This window comes from Cupressus sempervirens, chromosome 3, assembly GCF_028749045.1.
Source record: "Cupressus sempervirens isolate cs-2001-9-10 chromosome 3, ASM2874904v1, whole genome shotgun sequence".
NCBI lineage: Eukaryota > Viridiplantae > Streptophyta > Pinopsida > Cupressales > Cupressaceae > Cupressus > Cupressus sempervirens.
Window position 1 is genome coordinate 819,520,432 of NC_143120.1, and position 18,796 is coordinate 819,539,227.

Sequence of the window (18,796 nt, forward strand, 5' to 3'; positions counted from 1 at the left end):
AAATTTATGACCCCAACAAGTTAAGGATGCCTTTTTTATCTGTACAAAGAAGGAAACATTAGTCTGGAGAGTTGAAAATAATTAATTAATAAAAATCCTAATGATGATAAAAATAAAAAGTGGAGGCCTCAAGTGCTAAAAAACATCAAGAAGCCTCAAATTAACCCTGATATGCAAAAAGGAATGCACCTAGGGCACCTTTGAGGTGCACTAAATGCACCTTTTTTTGTTGGCAAACCTTAGTATATGATAGTGTGTACTAGAGAACCTCATGGGGTGCACTTGATATGTACCCTTATGGTACTTAGGTGCGAAAAGGGTCTCTGTAAGGTATAAATATTTACAATTGTGCACCTAAATACGTGTGCATTTTTGGTGTTTAACATGTTTTCTGTTAGTGTGTGTAGGTGAAGCGAAAGAGGGGAGGCACATTATCACACCTATTGCTTTTGTGTAAGTGTGAGAAGTGATGCTCAAGGGAAGAAATGAAGGTGAGAAAGGGTGGAGGTGTGCAGCTATGCACTTTCCAAGAGAAAGTGCTTTACTTTGATGTTTAGCACACTAGTGCACTTGGGGAGAAGCACACTAGTGCACTTGGGAAGATGCACTAGGTGCACACTTTATTTGCACAAAATGAATTTATCCCCTAGAATTCTAATCCTAGAACCTAGGATTTTAGGAAAATGCCCATATTCAACCAAAGACATTATGTAAAACCCTAAAAAAAGACTCAAAGCCCAGACTAGGGATCTGGAAAGCCAAAAAAAAAAAGTTGGCAGTCCCCATTTCTAAGCAAAATGGGGCATGCAGTGTGAAACCACTAGTATCAACATTTATTGTATAAAGATAAATTTGGCCCTCATTATACTATCCTTTATTTTTATGTTAACCAACTTCCCTTGTGAAAACATTAATTTGTCATAGTTCATTTAGTTTGATTCATCTGGCTGAGAGATTGATCCTCCTAATTGGTTCATGTCAACTGGAATCCTCTATATATTTTTCTAAAATTCATTCATAAATGTAGGAACTTCAAAAAGTATATTGTATGAATATTGTGCTTTCTTTACAAGTTCCTCTATGTTCTATACAAGTGCATGCATCTCAACTTTTCTAACTGCAATAGTAGTAGAAACTTTTTCCAATACTTTCTTTTCAAATTTCTTTTTAGACAAAGCCATTAGTTTCTCATTTGCCTCAATATCTTTTGTGTTGACATTTTTAATTAATTTCCACTAACAGAGAGATAATGGGGGCCTTCTCATTGATGGTTTGAATATCAAAAGAATCAACAAATATGTCTTTAATGTCACGTAACACTTGTTTCTATTGTTGTTCTCTTTTCATCTTTGCTTGCTTCTTCTTTCTTACTAATATGCCCTATAAGATGATAATTTGTGCAAAAGTGATATTAGATAGATCCCATTCTAGTATATCAATTACTTTATCTTTACTACCAGTATTATCTAGAGAATTTCCCTTTATATCTTCCCCTTTACTTTTCTTTGGAGGGTTATTGTTTGACACTGCTATAGTAAGAGTAGGTGATGGGGTGTCACCACTTGAGCTTTCTTGCACTTCAATAACTGGAACAACAATGGTAACATTTGGCACTAAATTCTCTATTTTTTCTCCATCTTGTTCAGTCTCCTTATTTCCCTCATCTTGAGGACTTAACACATGTGGTTATTCTTGACCTATAGTAGATGTTTCTATATTGGTTTCTTTTTATTTTTCCTCTACTTTTGAGGTCTTATTTTGTTCATTAGTAGGAGTGTTAGGTGTGGTGTCATGAATATGTGATATGTTTCCTTGTGGACTCAATACACCTAATATTTCTTCATCACTTTGATCATCATCAATGGTCACTATTTCCACTTCTATCTCCTATCAACTACTTTAGTAGTTAATCCAAAAATACTCTTCCATAGTAATTCATTTTTCTGTACAATAGCCTTAATCTCATTTTGTAGAATCATGAATGTTCTAAATTAGGAACAAATCAATTCCTATGCTTCTCCAAAAAAATTGTTTTATATTTATTTGATAATTTAGGTGTAATCTTGTGTATTTTAGTATGGAGCCTAATTAGTCCCCAAGTGGGAGATTGTTAGTTTGTGATGACTAATTAGGGAATTGCTATACATCACAGTTCAAAGAAAAATTGGGTCATGGACGATGTTGTGGCTAGTGTATGGCTAACATGTGATCAATGTGTTGTAACCCTAAATTGGTAAAAATACTTGTATAAAAGGGCTTAGGGTTAGGTATTTATCAGATAATGTGTGATATGCAATTTGCTTCTTATAGTGGTATTGAGCTATAAGGGATTACATATTGTAATCATGTTGTAATCACTAGATCATAATAATATTAGAATTTTTGTTTGGTGGACGTAGCCCAGGGTTACCATGAACCATGTTAAAGCTTGGTGTCTTGTGTTCTCTTCTTTGCAATTTATTATTTTATGATATTGTTTATATTTGCATGTAATTATTATTTCTATTTGAGGTTAATCATAACAAAAAGTGAAAGTATTTTTCCTATTTTTGAAATTTCTTGTCAATTGATGTCAAAATTTGATTCATTTAGATATTGAATATAGAAAAACTTCAAAAACAAAATTTTTAGAGTTAGGAATCTACTTTTTGAATATGTAGTTTATTTGTGTACCCATATGATAGATTTTATTTATGGTATGAATCTCTAAAATCCACTTTTTCAAAATGCCTATTTCAGGACCATACCACACTCATGTACAAACACTATAATTTGACGTAGATAAATGAATTTTCATAAATATTTTTAAAGGGAGTTACCTAATACACCTAAGATTGGCAACAATATTTTCCCTTAATTTTTTATTGAATAATTTTTTTATTATTAATTATTAATTGGCTATAAAGGTCAATTCCAAAACGTCTCATGTACAGACACCGTCATTTGAACAAAGTTTTTTTTTTTCAAAAATTCTCTTTTTAAACCTCAAAAAAATTGTGTGGAGATTGATGACATATAAATTAATTTAAGAAAAATTATATAATAAAAAGGTTATTAAAGTTTTAGTGAACTTCACTATTTTACATTTAGGTGCCACCTTTCATTAACAAATAAAGAAAAAATAGTAAATTAAATCATAGCACTATAAAAATAATATTTCTGAAATTAGGATGATGAGAGCTCTAATGGGTTTTTGTTTCATTAAAAAATTTGATTGTTAAGACCCTCTAAAAATTATGGCAAGGCGTGAATTTGTTAGTTCAATGCCTTGGCTAAATCATGAGAGGTCAAAACATAGGCTTGGTCTCTCAGCCTATCCCGAATCAAAATCTGAGGTAGGAGGAAAAAATCTTGCCCAATGTTCTAAGATATGGGAATCCATTATTTAAATTCAAAAAATGGGTACCCATTTTGAAAATTTCAAATTAGCACATAAAATTCTCCCCCAAAAAGAAAATTGAATTTTTAGAAATAGGCACCCATTTTTTAAAAGTAAAAAATGGGTACCTATTTTTTACTTTTCAAAAATGGGTATCCATGTTTAAAAAATTTAATTTTTTATATTTTCAAAATTTTGTACCCATTTTTTGAAAATAAAAAATGGGTGCCCAGTTTTTATATTTTTGATCAAGCACTCGAGCCTAAAACGAGTACTTGTTTCTAGAAGAGCATGATCTCAATTCGTGAACTTCCATGGAATTGAGAAACAACTTCTTGCTTCTATCCATCTTCTTTCTAGTGCACTATACAAATTACTTGGAATCTTTTTCTCCAATTTAATAGGAGAAAGTTTATTGTTAGCGATCATATCTATCATGGCTTCTCGTACCTTAGATTTTTCATCATTGCTCAATATATCATATTTCACAAATCTAAAACTTGATAGACCGATAGAGCTTCTATTATTGGAACATACCTCATGAATATTTATTTTCTTTGTAGGTACAATGACTCGGTGATGTCCAAGTTCATCAAACTTGGTCCTCTCTGCATCTTCCTCTTCAACTTATTTCTTCTTTACTAGCCTTCTCCACTTTGTCTGGGTTATATTAGCTAGCACTTTCCTCTCTTTTGCATTGGTTCCACTAGGTTTGGTGATCTTCACAACTCCTCTTCATTTTTGGCTCAACACTTACTGTTGTTTCCACCCTATTCCTTGGTCTTTGTGATGCAGAAGGAGAGCCGGGCATCATTGTTGATTTATTTGTAACCATCTTGTAATGTCTCCACTAACTAGGACATTAACACCTGCAAAACCAATGTTAGAATTTATACAATAATAAAATATATTTACTATTTTACCCTCTATCCTAAGCCATCCTTAAAGACATCTCTAGACCATGTTACCTAACCCTTAACTATTCAACTATCTTTTCTAGAGTGCACCTTTAAGGTTCACATATGCATGTGTTGACACCATTAAAATATTCTAACAATTTCTCATCCAGCCATTCATATAATATTATTCATCCCTTGTACTAGCATGATAGCCATTCATATAAGGATTTCACTTTCTATACTGGCACTATGAGATTCAATTTACTCATCTAGTAATTCATATAGAAACACCCTCAATCTCTATATTGGCATACAACCATTCATATAGAGATGAGCATAGTTTCTACACTAGCACTAAAGATTTTTAATTAACTAATTAGATCCATTAGAATCTCATGCCTATCTTGAAATATCTCAATTAAACCTTAACAAATAATAATGTTAATTCATTAAGTCTCATATTATTGAACATTATACTTAATTTATTTTAAACATTATCCTATACATATATACATATATATTTATACACACACACACACACACACACACACACACATTTATAGAGATAGAGAGAGAGAGAGAGAGAGAGAGAGAGAGAGAGAGAGAGAGAGAGAGAGAGAGAGAGAGAGAGAGAGAGAGAGAGATAATACCTCCAATATATCCATTAATATATAAGTGTTGATGAATAATATATTACAAATATATGAATAGAAGCTTAACTAAATAGTTACCTTAATGGGCTCGGTACAAGAAATACTTGATGAATACTTGGTGTACATTGATGCTTAAACTAATACCTTAATACCAAAGTTTCTTCTTTCCTAGCTATATGACAAATGTTCCTTATAGATTATGGCTCTTAGTACTATGTTTTAACTTAATTTATAAATCTCATCCCTTTCTTTTGAACACATGCATATTGGCCACCTCTACATTGTACTGTCCAATGCCTAATCTATGTGGAATCTTGTCATACCTTAGTAACAAGGTCTTTAACATGCATTATGTATTTGTATGCATTATTGCAATTTTCCTAACTTGTCCATGTCCCAATAAACTCGTACGATCTCTATGCTCTGATCTTCCACCAACATTCATAAAAAAAACTATCTCCATCCTCCTTACGTGGCATCCTCCCTACTCATTTATACAAGTTGGTTAGAGTAGTTATGTCCCTTCAAAAGTTTATAAATGTATAGGGTTCAGTTTTAATTAGTTGTTTATTTAAACCTTTTTAAATTTTTGTATAGTTTTGGTATATTTATTGAATAATTTGTTTAATTTAGATAATGTAGTTCATTTAATTTTGTGTTTATTTACTATTTTTCCTAGCATTTATAGTTATTTGATATAGGTAACATTAATTCACAACCATATACATTCTTATCTTATTAATATATGATATTTGGGATTCAAAAAGTTTGAAAATAATATATAAATGTATATTTAAAGTATATTTTATATATTTTTTGTTACAAAAGTTTGCACTCTTGTCCAAAGTTTTTACCTATGGACAACCTTGTGAAACATGGAAACAACCTCCAAGCTATGGGACTTGAACTATGAGGTTGAGTCTCTGGAGAAGGTTGGCTTCCTTTACTATCAGGGTGCACCTAATTACTCTTGGAGAGGAAAAGGGAGAAGGAATGCATAGAAGCAAATCTACCTATTCTAACCTAAGTGGGGTGATGCACCAAAAATAGAGTGTTCAAACCAATCTCTACCCATACATGCACTGTTGAACCATCATAACACCAAAAAAATACACGTCTAGACTTACTTTAATCTAACAATCGCATGGAGATCAGAAAAACCCAAATGAATGACACAAGGAAGGAGAGGATTCACTTCTATACCATTCATAGGCCAAAAGAGATATAGTCATGCAAGATTGTAGATATCTACAATATACCAATGAGAGGCAAATAGTTCTTGTACTTCAATCAATAGCTAAAGGAGATAAGAATGTTATACAATTTAGAGGCAAAGGGGATTTACATTGAAATTGCAGAGCAATATCAGAGAAAATAGAGAAGAGTCACCCTCAAAAAAATCTACAAAAATTAAGTGTCTTTAGAGATTTGGAGAAAATCTAATCTGGGCATAGATTCAGATACAATGAAATATGATATTTTGTTGAAATAGGGCCCTAATAGAAATAACAACATTAAACCATTTTGACCAAGTAGATGGATAAACTAGGGTGGTGGAGTGTTCTCCTACTATTTACAAGGTTCAACATTCACTCAAGACTAGTTGGAATTGATCGTGAGGATCAAATCATGCAAGAAAACTTGATTTCCTTCATTTTTGGCTCATCATTCAGCAATGTCAAAAGTCAACTAAATATTGCAACCAAAATGGGCCATGCGGGCCAATAATTTCATTTCATTTTGCCACCGTGTAAAGTTTCCACATGGTTGACCACATCTTCTCAATTAACTGAGCCACCTTCCCAACTTAATCGCAATGTCACATAACCATCAGCCTTAACTATTAATGCCTTAGCCAATCCCATAAGGACATGTTTCCTTTAGGTGCTTTCTTGCATTGTTTAATTAGCTTACATCTTCATAATACTAGAAAGCGTTGATTGTTGATCTCCATAAGATCAACGATCATGAAAAATCTTCATTATATTGTGCCCCTTAATACTTATGGGCCCATGAACCACTTAGCATACACCTTAGCATGACCTGGCCCCACCTGGCCTCACCCTGCGGCTTATGAAATCAACTTGACCTCACAAAGACAAGCAACAATGAGGCACTTTCCCACATTCCTTAACATCCTTGCATATTCATAATGCATGAAAGTGTTGATCATTGATCTTCAAAAGATCAATGATCATGAAAGATCTTCATTATACTGTGCCTACCCTTGATCTTTGCTAAATGAATGATCACAACGCCTGAACTATGAAGTATTAATATCATTGAAATACCAACCAATGGCATTGTAGGAAATTCAAAATGTGCATGAGGAACACTGACAACTCTACAATAGGTCTAACTACTTGTAACAACAAAGAACTTTCATGGCACAATGAGATTTGAACGTTAGCAGGGGCTACGTGGCATAAAGGCCCTTGCCCATATTAGGTAAAGGTAGTGCATTTTGAGAAAGCAGGAAAGCGCCCACCATAGATCACGAAAGATTTGATTTCATTTACTTTCGTATTTCCATGGCATTTTGAATACTTAAATATGGAAAGTGACCATTGGGTGGGCTTAAGTATTTGAATTCAAATTTTTGGTGAGAGGAAAATATGGTTAACAATAGTCAAATGTTAACTAGGGCTCATAACACATCTTCACCTTAAGATTTGTGATTTTTACCATTTAAGCCTTCTTTTTTGGTTGGGGGACTGGTGCTAGGACTTTTCCCTTTTCCTCTACACTTTCTTCTTCTTCCTCATCACCACTATTATTTTCTTCATCCTATCCAAGACCTAGAGTCTGCATTAAAGATAATTTTCCTTTCTTCTATTTTCCTAGCTTCTCTTCTAGGTCTTCAATTGTTTTCTTTCTCTTCTTATCTGTACAAGCAATTTTGATATCAATTATAATTCTAACCTTTACTTCCTCATACTTATAAAATGGTTCAACATCTATCTCAAGTTTGTTCTTAAGTAGTGCATCAATTCTTGCACTCATATTATTACCTTCAACTTCATAATCAAAAGGTTTAAGCCATGCTTTCCTATGATTAACTACCTATACAAATGTATTATCAATATCTACTAGAAAATATACATTATTGTAATGCTTCATCAGTAAAGATGTTGGGATTCCCATTCTCTTTCTCATCTTTTGTTTGAATTCCTCAAAGTACTTATCCATAATATTTTCAAAATTTTCTCCCAACTATGTTATGTAATCACTAATCTATTCTATAATAATGTTGCGTTGCTCTGAAACTAGATCTCCAATAATAGGAAAATAATTATGAACAAAGAAGAAAATGTACATAATTAATAATCCAAACTTACATATCAAGTTTATTTCCTTCTTGATTAATGTTAGGTTCTCTTCCAACTATGACATTTGCAACTTGGCAAGATCATATTTTTGATTCTTCATCACAATCTTTCATGCTTGTTTGACTTCCATATAAGGCACACTATTTAGTCTACTTGACTGATAAGATTTGTGAGAGATGATTATCATTGCAAACTAAATCACTAGATCTATAATGTTTGAAATATAAAATCCTTGTCCATTCCATCCAACTTTTTCATTATCCTCAATTTCTTATGGACTTAGGAAACACATGGTCTTCTTCTTATCCATTGTTGGATAACTTATAATAATATTAATTAATTTCTTCAAAATCTTGATAGGTCTATTTTCTAATCCTTCTTGTCATGAATTCTACTTAGAACAACATTAAATGATTTAATCTTAAATTTCCTTGGAAAATATAGGCCATAAGTTAACCCTTTCCTCTCAACAATTTTTAACTTATCCTTCAGTATACCTTCATCACATAATTTCTCACACACAACACAAATTTCATAATCACCAACTTTGCCAATTTTGCACATGTAACATACCTCATCTATCATAAGTGCCTTAGGTGGTATCAATGATAATACATGCATTGAATCTCATTTCATAGTAATGTCTTGAATAACATGAAATTTAGGTGGAGGACAAGCATCACTCATGACCAATTGAACATTTCTTACCTCCACTTGTTGGTTCTTCATTGTAGATGATGGAGAAGCCATATTTTCATGTTAGGGTTCTAAAAAAATTATTTACAAACTATTTGGCACAACTAAAAATTAAAACTAAATTTTTATTTCACTGGTAGTTTGCTCCCAATTTCCTTAAACTAGCTTTATAAATTTCTCAAATTGTTGTATGCTCTCAAAATTTGAATGAAAGGTGTGTAAAGTATCTTCAAATTATTGATGTATACCTCCATTTATTCAAGTTAGGATCTCCATTAATTAAATTTTTATTATTGTTGTTAGGTGGAATTTGATCAAGTTCATCTTAGTCAACCTATACATCAATGTTGCATTGGAGTACTTGGTCCATATTGCAATACTTGGTCAATATAGATAATTTTACTAATGTTTGACACTTATTGTATAAATGATTCTTTTGCACTATTCTTTCCATAGATCTATTCTTATGCATATTTTTCCATGTTGATATGAAATTTTGGCACATTTTCTATTAGGAAATGATGTAAGATAAAAATTTAAATATATAGTTTGTTGTTAGTTTGAGATGGTGTGATCACCTTCTCCATTGGATTGGGTGACCTTAACTTCGTTTTCTCCACTATTTCCTTCTTCTACCTTTTTCTTCCATATTTGGTTCATCTCCTTCTTTGTCTAATCAAAATCAAATTTTCTTTCATCCTTGTTCTATTATTTATTTGGTGTTGGTGCTTGGGTCCCATAGTTCTTTCCACATGTCCAATATTGTGACAATTAGAACAAATTCTTTTAGGTGCATTCATGTTTTTCTAGTAGGTTTTTTCCTATGATCTACATTTATATGCTCTATGTCCAAAATTTCAACAACTGTAACAATATCCCTCAAATCTAGGTCTAGTGGGTGCATTTTTTATTCTTTTTTTACACTCATGTATTTGATGTCCTTGATTCTTGGAGTAAAAGCAATACCCAATAAACTTAGGATTAGGTCTTTTCATATCGATCTTACTTCTACAAATGTTTGTAGTGTGTCAAAGTTTACCATAATGACAACATGTAGGTTTATCTTTTGACTTTACATTCCTCATCTCTCCTCTCTTGTATTACTCTCTTTCTTTAGTAGGTGAATGTTTCCTTGTATGTCCTAGTCCTAAACTTCTGCCAAATGACCTAGGTAATTTCATAAGTTAGATTCAAAGTACCTTAATGCTTCAGTGGGCTTTTTCATTCTTTCCACAAGTTCTTTCTTATATCATAACTCATTTCTCAAGAGGATATTTTGTGATCTCATAATTTTCTATCTCAATGTATTTTATATTTAATTCCTAATTTGCAAGAATCAATTGATTCATCATGTGTAGTAGAGTGTTTGTAAGATTTTTCACATCAAATGACCTTTCTTCAAGTCTAATGGTAAGTTGTCTTTTGTCTTCCAAAGCTAAAAATTTGTCTTCTTCATCTTTCTTCTTCTCTTTGACCACTTTACATAGCCTTACTAACTATATTTCATGCTCTCTTTTCATTCCTTCGACTTCTTCATTTAGGATAATGTTCTTCTCTAGTAGATATGCAATGGTTGCATCACTCTCATTAGAATTTCGAGTGTCAAAGAATCCTTGTGTATCAACTTCTTTGTAAAGTGTGTCATTATGTTGAATGATCATATCCTTTATCTTTCTAAGGTATTTCCTTTGTCCTCTCTTGCTATATCAAGTTGATGTAGTATGAGCTAGATGCCAATCACTTGATTATCAATAACCTTCCCAATGGATAAGCCTTCATCTCCATGATCTAAACTCACAAGCTATTAGACTTCCTTCAAGAGAACCAACTCTTTGATACAAATTTTGAGAATTTTAATTGGGAAACTAAGATACTAAGATGGGCAGGGGGGGGCAGATGGTGAATTAGGATCTATAAAACTTTTATCCTTAAAAAAACTTTACTACATTCACCATATTGACCTTCTCATATCTAGTTTATGCTTAACATAACTTGTAAATAAAATTTTGTAATAAGTAGATCTAATTATCAATGAAATCCATGAAATGTAAACACATAACACAAAATGTTTGGTTACCCAGAAATCCTCGAAGGTGAAGGTAAAACTAGGGTGGAGATGACACCCATAAATCTTCACTACTATAGTAATAGATTTGACCTGTTAGGGTTAAAATTTTGATCACTTCTAATGATCTACCCTATTAGGGTCCTACCCTACTAAAGGCATCTAAGACTATTATATCTTACCTTATTAAAGGATTTTTCACTTATAATGAAGTAAGGACTTTGTAAGGAGATTTACAAAGGTCTATTAAAACCACTATGTTAAGAGATTTTTCATAATTTAATCTATTAAAAAAGACTTAGTACATAATCCTTTGGTCTACACTATAAATTTTTATTATAGATCTCCTCTTTCTAATCTTTGATTTGATATAGCTTTGTTTAGTCCTTTATCACTTCATAAGATCATTATGCTCTATTCTTCACAATTCTCTCATGCATGTGGCATCCAAAACTTAAGTTCTTCTCTTCCTTCACACATTTTACTATCTCTTCTACATTACCTTACTCCTCTACATAAAATAAGGGTTTTGATCTTCCTATTTAAAAACTTTTGTGGAGTCTTCTACATGTTTCTTATTTTTCCTCTTCATCTAATTGGTTGTTAATTCCTCATAGGGACCAGTGATCCATGTCAAAATATGTAACAACCTCTATTAAATAAAACTCTAGGATCATTAAATGTCATGTCCTTGTAAGCTTTAAGTGGTTCTCCTCAAAAATTATATCATTCTAGGCTTTCATGTTCACTTTGTGACACTCAACACACTATTTTTGATGCTCAGTTATAAATATTCTTCATTATTTTGCTCAACCTTAATTATACTTCACTCATTCTATATAACTCAAAATCTATATACTCAACCTATAATGAAAATACTCGATGACCAAAGACTTTCTTAGCTCCTATAGAGCTCAACACATACATGATTATTTATAAATCTTTACATGACGCAACCTATATAGACTAGCTTGGTCATAGTGATTACCATCTAACTCTTCTTTATATGTGAATAAGTGTTTGACACTAATAGACAACAAGAATTAGAGATATCAACACCCAAGACAAGATCCTTACATTAAATTCATTATCCAAATTAAATACATAAGTTGGATCACACTAAGAACCAATCATAGACAAACTTTGTCAAAGAAGTTACTAAGCATCAACAAATATCAATTTCAATCAACACATGAAGGATCACTCAACCTATTAGAATTATTTAGAATAACTAAGTGGGGGGTGAATTAGTTATTCAAGGTCTAGATGCACAAATAAAATTTTTCACTTGGCTTAGTGAATTCATAAAACATACATCTTTGTGCATGCATCCAAGCTTATCACTGTATCTTGTAGGTTACTACTAAATCAACTTACAGAAATGTAAACATATAATGTAAAATATTCATCAAGACACTTGACACAATGATTTAACATGGAAACCCAATTTGGGAAAAACCACTAGTAACATGCTATTCCTTTTTACTCTTCTGAAGTGATGCCCTGTGAAGGGCCAACCCAGTTAAAGGTTACAATACATACTATTAAATGTGACCTGGTTAAGAGATTCCAATCACCCTGTTAGAAGTGAGCCTTGTTAGAGAACTTCAGTCCATTCACCTAGAATTCCACCTAGTTAAACAATTTTCAAATGACTTTTAGGTCAACCTTAATCCAAAGGATTTATCCTAAACTAATATAGTTGTGGGGGGCGGGGGGCAAATGGTGAATTAGGATCTATAAAACTTTTATCCTTAAAAAAACTTTACTGCATTTACCATATTGACCTTCTCATATCTAGTTTATGCTTAACATAACTCGTAAATAAAATTTTGTAATAAGTAGATCTAATTATCAATGAAATCCATGAAATGTAAACACATAACACAAAATGTTTGGTTACCCAGAAATCCTCGAAGGTGAAGGTAAAACTAGGGTGGAGATGACACCCATAAATCTTCACTACTATAGTAATAGAGTTGACCTGTTAGGGTTAAAATTTTGATCACTTCTGATGATCTACCCTATTAGGGTCCTACCCTACTAAAGGAATTTAAGACTATTAGATCTTACCTTATTAAAGGATTTTTCACTTATAATGAAGTAAGGACTTTGTAAGGAGATTTACAAAGGTCTATTAAAACCACTATGTTAAGAGATTTTTCATAATTTAATCTATTAAAATAGACTCAGTACATAATCCTTTGGTCTACACTATAAATTTTTATTATAGATCTCCTCTTTCTAATCTTTGATTTGATATAGCTTTGTTTAGTCCTTTATCACTTCATAAGATCATTATGCTCTATTCTTCACAATTCTCTCATGCATGTGGCATCCAAAACTTAAGTTCTTCTCTTCCTTCACACATTTTACTATCTCTTCTACATTACCTTACTCCTCTACATAAAATAAGAGTTTTGATCTTCCTATTTAAAAACTTTTGTGGAGTCTTCTACATGTTTCTTATTTTTCCTCTTCATCTGATTGGTTGTTAATTCCTCATAGGGATCAGTGATCCATGTCAAAATATGTAACAACCTCTATTAAAAAAAAATCTAGGATCATTAAATGTCATGTCCTTGTAAGCTTGAATTGGTTTTCCTTAAAAATTATATCCTTCTAGACTTTCATGTTCACTTTGTGTTACTCAACACACTATTTTTGATGCTCAGTTATAAATATTCTTCATTATTTTGCTCAGCCTTAATTATACTTCACTCATTCTATATAACTCAAAATCTATATACTCAACCTATAATGAAAATACTCGATGACCAAAGACTTTCTTAGCTCCTATAGGGCTCAACACATACATGATTATTTATAAATCTTTACATGACATAACCTATATAGACTAGCTTGGTCATAGTGATTACCATCTAACTCTTCCTTATATGTGAATAAGTGTTTGACACTAATAGACAACAAGAATTAGAGATATCAACACCCAAGACAAGATCCTTACATTAAATTCATTATCCAAATTAAATACATAAGTTGGATCACACTAAGAACCAATCATAGACAAACTTTGTTAAAGAAGTTACTAAGCATCAACAAATATCAATTTTAGTCAACACATGAAGGATCACTCAACCTATTAGAATTCTTTAGAATAACTAAGTGGGGGGTGAATTAGTTATTCAAGGTCTAGATGTACAAATAAAATTTTTCACTTGGCTTAGTGAATTCATAAAACATACATCTTTGTGCATGCATCCAAGCTTATCACTATATCTTGTAGGTTACTACTAAATCAACTTATAGAAATGTAAACATATAATGTAAAATATTCATCAACACATTTGACACAATGATTTAACATGGAAACACGATTTCAGAAAAACCACTAGTAACATGTTATTCCTTTTCACTCTTCTGAAGTGATGCCCTGTGAAGGGCCAACCCAGTTAAAGGTTACAATACATACTATTAAATGTGACCTGGTTAAGGGATTCCAATCACCCTGTTAGAAGTGAGCCTTGTTAGAGAACTTCAGTCCATTCACCTAGAATTCCACCTAGTTAAACAATTTTCAAATAACTTTTAGGTCAACCTTAATCCAAAGGATTTATCCTAAACTAATACAATTGTTAGAGAGTAACAATAGAGCTTTGATCTAATACAACTTGTTGAGGCTAATTATTGGGTCTATTTAATGATAGTTTTTAAACACTTTGTTAAATACTCTATTTCATTTTCATCAAAACATTTGTGAACTTATGTTTACCTAAACCAATGGTTAACCTATGGGTAGATAGTATGTCATCTTTTTCCAATATCATATACAGGATGCAATAGTTCATATAATTATTAGAATGAGTGTTCTTATATTTGAATTTAATTTGATAATACTTATTTTCAAATATCTCTTCATTATAACTAACTTTTTAGCAATAAAGCTAAAGATGATTGGTATAATTCAAAGATGAATGTTGAAGATAGCCAACAACATTCAAGGAGAAGGAAACTAAAGTTTAGCCATGGTGGAAAAGTCATAATATTACCAAAGGACATGGCTACAAGTATGAAGGGGCCGTGAAGACTTTCTATATTCTCTATGTTTATTGCTATGTCAAAGTGGTCATGCAAACTTTATTATTCCTACTTTAAGTTGTTATCTCCTATTCCTACCTCAAACTATTATTTTCCTTCTTTCTCTCTTGTAGATTTATAGCTAGGTTGTGTACTTTTCTATTTTTGAATAAATGTCCATCTTCTGTTTATAGGGATCAAAAAATGTGTGTTAGTTTAGTTAAAAGGAGAATGTTTATGACAAAGAACTATTAACTTTTGTAGTGAGTTGTTTTTTTTATAGTTCTATGTATTGTTCCAATGTACTAAATTTCTGAAACATAATGAAATATTTTTTGGCTTCTATTCTATGTTAGTAGATTAGAAGAAGCCAACCAAGGGGGCCCACTTGGGAGGTGAATTAGATTAGATTAGAGTAGTACAAATTTATTTTCAAGCATTTCTAGTATTGCATGTAGAAGTTGTAAGTTGCTTCCTGTAGCATCATACTTTGTGAATGTTCCTACAACATTTGTGAGAATAGTTATAGTAGATGAATTGAGTTGAAATAGATTTTAACATTTTGTTACATTTCTAGTATTTTTTGTAGTTAAGTGAGTTAATTTCCTACAGCAATAGTGTAGGTTATTTTCCTTACATTTTACTTTCCTACAACATAAGCATAATGACTCATTAAGAGACCCAGTGCACATACTGTGCCAACCATTTCAAGTATACGTCCTTGGGTTGAAAAGATTAAATGCCCCTCATAGTGAGAAAAATAATCCTTAGATTGAATACATTATTCCTAACCATGGCCTAGAGCATGATTATTATACACCTGTTGTGAGGCGAAACATTTTTGGTATCGTTGTTGGGGATGGTGTCAAGCTAGGAGCATTCTTGTGTCATAGTTCTTAGATCAAGTTTTTAGAAATTTCTAGTTTTAAATATTTCTTCACCAGTGTGAAGTACTCAATTGCATGCATCGAAGAGGAAGACAATGAGATGAGTATGGCAGATTTCTTCCATGTGAGTCTGTTAATTTGAATAAAGAAATTGAAGAAGAAGAAGTTGAGTTACATTTTGAAGATGTAAGCCCTATTTTTCCTATAGAATCATCTTCAAGAGAAAAAATTATAGATACAAGTGGTCTTCAACCTTTTGCTGAAATTTTGGCCAATTTCCTTGATAACACTGCCTTGAATCCACCAGTTATTAATAACCCAATACCCAATGTTCCTTTTTAATAGAAACCTCAAAATCTAATACCTCTAGTAATGGCACAACCTACTTTTCCATTCCCTCTTCCAAGCCTTGTAACCAATGCTAATTTTAGAAACATACCTCCAACTATTCTCCCAAAGTTCTATGGCCTTGCAACTAAAGACCCTGATACTTTCTTGTTTGAGTTTGATATACTCTTTCATAGTCTTGACTACAATAGTGATGCCCATAAGCTCAAATTAGCAACATTAAAAGAGTCATCTTTATGATGGTTTATTAGCTTAGGAGCTAGTACAATAAGAACTTGGAATGAAATGCAAACTTTTTTTCTAGATAAAATATAAGGAGTATTGCAAAGCATTTGGTTCAAGAGGAGATGATGTCTTTAGGATATCACAAAAGGAGGAAGAAACATTAGAAGACTATGTTTCACATTTCTTGTATACATTGTAGAAAAACCCTTAGAATGTGTTATCTGAGGATTCACAAATGCTAATCTTTCTGAGAGGTGTGAATGATGACTATCCAAAAGCATTGGACCTGATGGCTAGTGGTGATGTATATCAAGCTTCCTAGGATGACCTCAAGAAGATTTGTGAAAAATATTCAAGGGCAACTATGAAGAAAGGCCAAGGACCTCATTCTACAGTCACTAAAGGAATTAGTCAAGGTATTTCAAAGCTCGAGATATCTAATCTATTGTCAGATTTGAAGCAAGACATTATAAATGATGTCGCTACACATCTGGACACGATGGCTACAAAGAAGAAGCATGCAAAAGATAAATTACAAGTAGCTAAATAATGCCTTCAGTGTTGGAAGCAAAAGAAGGATTTCTAATGCAAATTGGTTGCAAACATGGAGAACCAACATATTCCAATTGAGTACCTCGTGATAGATGGAGATGATGAGAAAGTATTTTTTATTGCTCAACACCAGGCATGGGCCCAACATCAAGGTATGCCTTAGGACCCTTTGCAAAATTCAAATTCATATGGTAATCAATGGAAAAACTATAATTCCAAAGGTCCTCCACAATACCAACCTAATTGTAATAATGCTAGACAAAACAATCTGCAACAACCCCAATGGCCTTAGAATTCCCAACCATCCTAGCCTAACCAATAGAATAACTAATGGTAGAACGAATAGAACTATTGGAAAAACTAGCAAAATGAATGGCAACAACCACAAGGGAATTATTGGTAGTCTACAAACTAATGAAGGGGATTTCAATAGTGGCCTAATCAAAATACCAATACTCCACAATTACCACCTCCAATTCAATAACCTGCTTTAATGCCACCACCTACAAATCTTGGACCTCAAAAATAGACACAATTACCTACACAACCTTAGCCAAATCAAAGTAGCCAATAGCCATAGCAACCCATGTATTGTGATGATGCTCAACAATATCCTACTTACACTCTGAATATTGTAGACATACATTTGAGATCTGCTACAACTTTACCAACACCTAAATCACCTCTTATAACTGAAATACTAATTACTCATCTAGCATTAGAATCCTTAGTTGCTAAAGTGGTTGACCCAATCAATGTTACTATTTCAACCTAAGCTCAATTAGCAGTGGAGCCTCCTTTACCTCCTTTTCCAAAAAATCTTATACAAAGGAAACCTATACAAACAAAGGAACAACCTTTTGATATTATTGATCAGTTGTAGAACATGCATGTCCAAATACCACTCTTCTAATTCATTAAATATGTTCCAATATATGAAAAAGCCATTAGAGAAGCCTGCTTGAAGAAGCCTAGAAGGAATAAAAAGGACCCCACCATAATCCATATTGTGGGACAATTGGCTGACATTATGTTAGGAAAACTAATCACACCAAAATATTTTGATATAGGTAGTCTAGTTGTAGATGTTAGTATAAATGTTTAGTTGGTTAAACATGCTATAATAGATCTTGGAACTATTATAAATTTCATGACCAAAGACACTATGAAGAAGCTTAAAATAGAGGGATTAAGGGCTACTCCAACAATTCTACAACTTGCAACCAGTTCTACTATCACCTCTAATGGGATGATAGAAAACATAGTTGTAACCTTAAACTCTCTAGACTATCCTGTAGACTTCATGATTTTGTCCCCCAAAGTTAATCTATTTGGTTACCCTATCATACTAGGTCGACCATGGTTAGCTATAGCTAATGCAAATATAAGTTATCGATTAGGGAATATGACCATATCCAATGGCTAAGAAATAAAGAAATTTGATCTATACTTTCTAGTACAACCATTACCAAATTTGAGCACATCTGTTTGGCCATATTTAGGGGATGAAGAAGAAGAATTAAATTATATAGAATAGCTCATGGTATTACATATAAAATCCTTTCTAAAGATGTAGGAGGAAGATTCAATACTTCAAATTATTCTTACTAATAGTTGTGTGGTAGAAAAAAATGTATCTGAAAGTTCTGTGTTGGAATTAATCACATATGAGGAATGTGGTGAGAATTGTACTCTGCTCAAAGAACCTGATATTCTTCATCAACT